Source organism: Aptenodytes patagonicus, chromosome 25 (assembly GCF_965638725.1).
Source record: "Aptenodytes patagonicus chromosome 25, bAptPat1.pri.cur, whole genome shotgun sequence".
Classification (NCBI taxonomy): Eukaryota; Metazoa; Chordata; class Aves; order Sphenisciformes; family Spheniscidae; genus Aptenodytes; species Aptenodytes patagonicus.
In genome coordinates this window covers 6438207-6445391 of record NC_134973.1, presented here as the reverse complement: position 1 = coordinate 6445391, position 7185 = coordinate 6438207, and positions in this window count along the sequence as shown.

Here is a 7185-nt window from a genome sequence, read left to right as displayed (position 1 = left end):
AAAAAAGGATTAAGAAAAATAAAGGAAAAAATTAAAAATAAGGACAACGAACTAAAATGCAGACATAGAAAGAAAATTTAAAAAGCAAAGGTGTAAAGGACAGACGAGAAAAATTAAAATACAGACAGTGAACTGGATAAAAGGAGACACAGAAAATATTAAAAGCAACAGGTATTAGGGAAATAAAGGAAAAAAAATTAAAAAATAAGGACAGTGAACTAAATAAACAGAAACATAGAAAGTAAATTTTAAAACTGATGGAGATTAAGAAAGGAAAAAATTAAAAAATAGAGACAGAAAACTAAATAAAAATAAATGTAAAAAAATTTTAAAAGCCATGGGATTAAGAGAGGAAAAGATTAAAAAATAGGGACAGCAAACTAGAACAGAGATGTAGAAAGAAAATATTTAAAAAGGTGGCACTAAGGAAGGACAAGAAATAATTCAAAACTAAAGACAGCAAATGGGATAAGAGTAGACACAGAACATTTTAAAAGTGACAAGGACTAGGAGAAGTAAAGAAAAAATCAAATAGGGACAACAAACTAAGTAAATGGAGACATAAAAAGCAAATTTTTAAAGCAGCAGGGTACACAACAGGCAGAAAACAGATAAAAAAATAGGGATAGGGAGCTTGACAAAAGTAGGCATAGAAGGAAAATATAAAAAGGGATGAGGTACAGGACAGACAGGAAAGAACTAAAAATAGAGACAGCAAACTAGATAAAAGTAGACATAGAAGCAACATTTTAAAAGCCAAGGGATTAAGAGAGGAAACAATTAAACAGTATTGGTAGCAAATGAAAACACAGCCATAGAAAGAAAATTTTAAAAGTGAGAGCACTAAGGAAAGACAAGAAATAATGAAGAAATAAAAACAGCAAACAGGATAAAGGTAGAAAGAAAGAAAGAAAGAATAAGGAAAAAAATTAAAGATAGCAACAGTGAACTAAAACAGAGATGTAGAAAGAGAATCTAAAAAGTGACAGCACAAAGGAAAGAAGAGAAATAATTAAAAGAAAAGAGAGCAAATTAGAGACAGTCAACAGGGTAAAGGTAGAAAATATAAAAAAGGAACAGGGATTAGGGAAATAAATGGAAAAAAATGAAAATAGGGACAGCGAACTAAAACTGAGATGTAGAAATAAAATTCAAAAAGTGAGGGTGCTAAGGAAAGACAAGAGATAATTAAAAAATAAAGACAGCGAATGGAATAAAAGTAGATAGAAAATTTTAGAAGCAAATAGGATTAAGGAAATAAGGACAAAATTAAAAAGTGGTGATGGCAAACTGAAATGGAGTCACAGAAAAAATTAAAGCGACAGCACTGAGGAAAGACAAGAAATAATTTTAAGAAAACAGCAAATGGAATAAAAGTAGGCACAGAACGAACATTTAAAAAGCAATAGGCATTAGGGAGATAAAGGAAAAAATATGAAATAGGGACAGCAAACTAATCGGAGACATAGAAAATTTTAAAAGGGCTGCACTAAGGAAAGACAAGAAATAATTAAAAAATAAAGACAGTGAATGGAATAAAAGCAGACAGAAAATTTTAAAAGTAATGGGGATTAAGAAAATAAGAAAAAACTAAAATGTAGCAACGGCAAACTAAAACGGAGACGTAGAAAGAAAATTTAAAAAGCAAAGGGATTAAGAACAGAGAGAAATAACATAAAATATAGGATCAGCAAGCTGAATAAATGAAGACATGAAAACAAAATTTTAAAAGTGATGAAGTAGAGAACAGGCAGGAAGAAATAAAAAACACAGACAGGGAACTGGATATAGGGAGAAAATTTAGAAAGCAACGGGGTGCTGGCCATAGGGGTAAGAAGTGAAATATCGGGAGAGGGAGCTGGATAGACAGCCATAGGGAAAGGACATGGGAAGAGTGACAGGGTGCAGAGCAGAAGAAGACACTGAAAGCAGAGACAGGCAGGTGGGTAGAGGGAGACCTGGAAATGCAATCTTCACAAGCAATGGGGAAGAAGGCAGCATGGGAAGAATGAAATGATAGCGGGTGGGGAGCCGGAAAGGGAGAGGCATAGAAAGGAAACATAGAAGGCGATGGTGTACAGGGCAGTGCTAGCAGAAGAGCAAAAAGCTTTGGGGAACCAGAGAGCCTGAAAGGGAGATGGAGGCAGGGACAGGCAAGGAGGCAGGCAGAGATCTGGAGAAGCATGGCAGGGATGGGCGAGGACACACGTGAGGGGACAAACGACTCACCGCAGTTCCTGGCCCCAGCAGGAGACCTACACTGCCCTGAGGCTTCTCTCTCTGCCTCTTCCTCTTCCTCCTCTGCCCGACCCTTGCCCAGCCAGGAGGAGGTGGCAGATGCCTCAGTGCTCCTCTGCCACAAGGCTTCCCAGATGCACAGTGGCTTACATGTGCGGCCAATGGAGGCACCGAGCTCCCGGCGCCATGTGCTGGTGGTACACTCTGTCAGGGATGGCTGGGAAGGATCCTTCCTCACTGTGGGGACCAGCTGTTCCTTGCTGGAGGCAGCTGCCTGTGGAAGCCCCTTGGTTTCACTCCTCAGCCAGCTCCTGCCCAGGCAGCCCCCTCCCCAGCTAGAGCCCCTTGGCACAGCAGGATCAGCCCCATATTCAGCCTCACTGGCTGCACCTGGGGCTGCCCTGGGCCATCCCCACCTGAAGCCTTTTTAAACCCTTGTCCCTGCCCCATCCTCACCTCATGGGTCCCACCTGGGCTGCCCCAGCCCACAGCTGGAGCCCACTGGGAACAGGCGGCCATCACCCCAGCCCCACAGCACATTACCCCCTCCCCTGGACCGGTCCGCAGGCACGAGCTCTGCACCCAGGGGCTGCAAACACATCCAGGGGCACAGGAGAGGCAGGAAAAGTTTATTCATTAATGCAGATAAGAAATCCTGGCAGTGAGCTGGCTACAAGGCTCAGTGCCCAAATGCAGCAGGACAGAGGGAGACAAGGGAAGAGAAAAACAGGACAAAGGACAGAGCGACATAGAGAAGAGGTGTGGGACAGGGAGCCAGAAAACAGGACGCTGTGAACAAGAGAGGGACGGGGAGCAGGAAAACAGTGTAAAGAGAGGAGAGCAGAGAGATTGCAGGGAAAACACAGGGAGAGAGAGACGGGGGAATAAATAAGAGAGACAGGGAGCAGGAGAGAGAGGCAGAAGGGACCAGCAGGACAACAAGATAAACACAAGACAAGGGACGGGGAAAAATTCTAAAGTGATAGGGGAAAAGAAACATAGGCAAGAAATAAAAAATAGAAACAGGGAGCCAGATAGAGGTAGACATAGAAAGAAAATTTCAAAAAGTGACAGGGTACAAGAAACGTAGGCAAGAACTAACAAATAGGGACAGGGAGATAGAAAGAGGGAGATGTAGAAAGAAAGTCTAAAAAGTGACAGGGTACAGGACAGAGAGGGAAGAATTAATTACAGACAGGGAGATGGATAGAGGGAGATGTAGAAAGAAAATTTTGAAAGCAACAGGATACAAGACTCTTACACAAGAATTAAAAAATAGGTACATGGAGCTGCATAGAGGGAGACATAAGAAAATTTGAAAAGCGACGGGGTACAACAAACACTGGCAAGAAATTAGAATTAGGTCAGGGAGACAGAGAGAGGGAAAGGTGGCGAGAAAATTTAAAAAGCGACTGGGTCCAAGAAACATATGCGAGAATTAAAGGTAGGGATAGAGAGGTGAAAGGAAGTTTCAAAAGCAACAGGGTACAAGAAACATAGGCAAGAATTAAAAAATAGGGACAAGGAGCCTGATGGAAGGAAACTGTGGTGGGTTGACCTTGGCTGGCCACCAGGTGCTCACCAAGCTGCTCTGTCACCCCCCCCTCCTCAACAAGACAGGGGAAGAAAATACAACAAAAAAGCTTGTGGGTCGAGGTAAGAGATCACTCACCAATTCCTGTCACAGGCAGAACAGGCTTAACTCGGGGAAATGAATTTATTGTCATTCAAAATCAGAGTAGGATAATGAGAAATAACAACAAATCTAAAACACACCTTCCCCCCTCCCCACTCTTTTATCCTGGGCTCATCTTCACTCCTGACTTCTCTACATCCTACCCCCGAGCAGTGCAGGGGGACAGGAGCAGGGGTTGCAGTTGGTTCATCACACATTGTCTCTGCCACTCCTTCCTCCTCATGCTCTTTTTCTGCTCTGGTGTGGGGTCCCCCCCACGGGGCCACAGCTGCTGACAGGAGCCTGCTCCAGTGCGGGCTCACAGCTTCCTTCAGGCACATCCACCTGCTCTGGCATGGGGTCCTCCACAGGCTGCAGGTGCATGTCTGCTCCACCGTGGACCTCCATGGGCTGCAGGGGGACAACCTGCGTCACCATGGTCTTCACCATGGGCTGCAGGGGAATCTCTGTTCCAGTGCCTGGAGCACCTCCTCGCCCTCCTTTTTCACTGACCCTGGTGTCTGCAGGGCTGTTTCACACTCACATTTTCTCTATCACAGCTTCTGCACAGCATTTTTTAGCCCTTCTTAAATGTTCATCACAGAGGTGCTACCAGCATTACTGATGGGCTCAGCTTTGACCAGCAGCAGATCCATCTCGGAGCTGGAACCAGCTGTGCCCGACATGGGGGTAACTCCTGGTGTCTTCTGACAGAACCCACCCCTGCAGCCCCTGCCCCCCCACCCCAGCTAACAAAACCTTGCCACGTAAACCCAATACAACAGCGCCCGGCTACAGCGCAGAGAGGGGGGATTGAAAAATAGGGAAAGGAAGCCATGGGGAGAGAGGCAGAAGGGGAAAAAATAGCGATGGGCAACAGGCCAGAGAGGAGGAAGGGACAGGGAACCAGACTGAGAGAGATGGAGGAAAACAAAGAATAGTGATGGGCCACAGGGCAGAGAGGGAGGAATTAAAGAAGTGGACAGTGAGGTGGACAGAGATAAACTGAGAAATACCAAAAAACCTCCATGAGCTGAAGGGGAAAGACAGAGGAATTAAAGAATAGGGACAGGGAGAGAACGATAAAGACAAAAATGGGCTATGGGACAGAGAGGAAAGAAATTAAAACATAGGGACCAGGACCTGGAACGAGAGAATCTAAGAAAGATGACATATATCTAGAATACAGGGCAGAGAGGGATTTAAAAATAGGGACATGGAGCCAGATGGGGGGGGGGGGGGGGAGGGGAGAGGAGGTGGGGCAGAATTGTGAAGGGCTAAAGGACAGGCGGAGATGAATTAAAAAAAAATTGGGATAGGAAGACAGGCAGATAGATGGAGAAAGACAAAAACAGTGATGGGCTGTGGGACAGAGGATTTAAAAAAAAAAAAAAAAGAGGGGCAGGGAACAGGACAGAAGCACAGAGAGAAAAAGGAAATGGAGAGGTAGAACGACAGAGAAAGAGGGGGACTTGGAGAACAAGAGAGGGAGAGGTGCAGGGAAACAGAAAAATTACAGCAGTGAAAGAGAAGCGGGAGCAGGGAGTGACCGGGATGCAGAAGGGGGCAACACAGCCCCAAGGGTCCAGGACTCTCCATAGGTCCCGCTCCTGGAGCTGTGGGGAGAATTTGACAGTTTGGACATGTCTTTCTCTGTCTCCCCCTCTCCCTCCCCCCTCTCTTCCTCCTCTGTAGCTCCGGTCACTTGACTGTCATCCACCATCTAAGAGAATAGATTGGTGTCTTAGGCGTTAGGCTTCCCAGATACACAGCCTCACATGCGCACACACTACATGGCCGTACTGTGCTTTTGGTTACGCATACAGACCCTGCCATGCACACTGGTGATCCGATCTGCTGAGGACTACACTAAGAGCGATCCTTCCCCACCTGGAGAGGCAGGCTGTCTCCTGTCTGCAGCGGGAGGCAGCTGCTGGCTGGATGTTCTTTATTTTATTCTTCAGCTGCTTTACCTTTTTCTGGGCTCTCCAGCTTCAGCTGTGGCAGCTCCTGTCCACAGCCAGTAAGTGCTCCGCCTGTCCCTTTTTGCCCATGCTGCTAGGAGAATGAGGCCAAAGGCCCACACAAACCTGAGCCAGATGCAGTCAACAGCATCCCCAGAGAGGAACTGAGTCCTCAGTGCTGCCTCTGGGAGAGGGAAAGAACAAGCAACTGTTATCCACAGTGATGGCTGTAGCTCTCCTCAGGCAGGAACCCCTCCTTCTGCAGGAGCTGCTAGAGACGCCACTCTTTCCCTGAACTGATGCTAATGGCACCTGCATTTATGGAGAATAAAGCATATTCAAGGGCCAGCTTGCTGCCGTGAGGGCAGCGTTTGGGGGTAGTCTGTGGCTACGGAACAGGCTTCAGGGGAGGTGCTGGAGCTGGGAGCAGCTGCACGGGGTGAGCAGGGCTGGAGGAGCTTTGTTGAGTTGGGGTGGCACCCAGCACCTTTTCCAGGGGGTGGGAAGGCCTCCAGGTACCCGGAGGGGGCGGAGCAGCCATCTCCTGCCCCTCTTCCTGCTTTCTCTCCACCAGCTCTCAGAAAATCCCTGGGAGCTGCCCTGATGGGGCCTGACTCTAACTGACCGTGAACCTGTCCGTTGGAAACATCCTTGCAGCTCATCAGCATTCTCGTACAGGCATGCCCCAGCAGCACCATCCCCTGGAGCTGCAGCCCTTTTACACAGAGGGGCCATCAACATCAGCCTCACTGGCCCCACCTGGGGCTCCCTCAGCTGCAGCCATGGCCCCTTACACCCGCTATGTAACCTGCTCCCCTGGCCTCTCTGACAGCCCCTCACCAAGTACAAAAGACTACAAACACAGCCATGAGTGCAAAGGAGACAGCACGTGTTTTATTCATTAATGTGTATAAGACAACGAGGGATGCAAGGATAATGACAGAGAGGGAGGGAGAGAGAGAGGGATGGGGAGCTGCACAGAGCTATGGAGAGAGAAAGAGAGGGATGGGGAGCGGGGCAGAGAAATTAAGAAAGAAAATACAGTGATGGGGAGCAGGACAGAGGACTAGAAAGAGAAAAATAAGACAAGGGAGAAGACTGAGGAGCAGAGAGAGAAAGAAAGGTCAGAAAGAAAAGGTCAGAGAGGTAGAGAAATCAAGAAAAATAGGGACGAGGAGCCCTGCAGAGAGAGAGCACAAGAAAATGTCGGGTCGGCGAGTAGGACAGAGGGATAGAGAGATTGCAGGGGGAAGGAGAGGAAGAAGAAAGAAGGGTCAAAGATGGTGACAGGGCGCAGGGGACAGACAG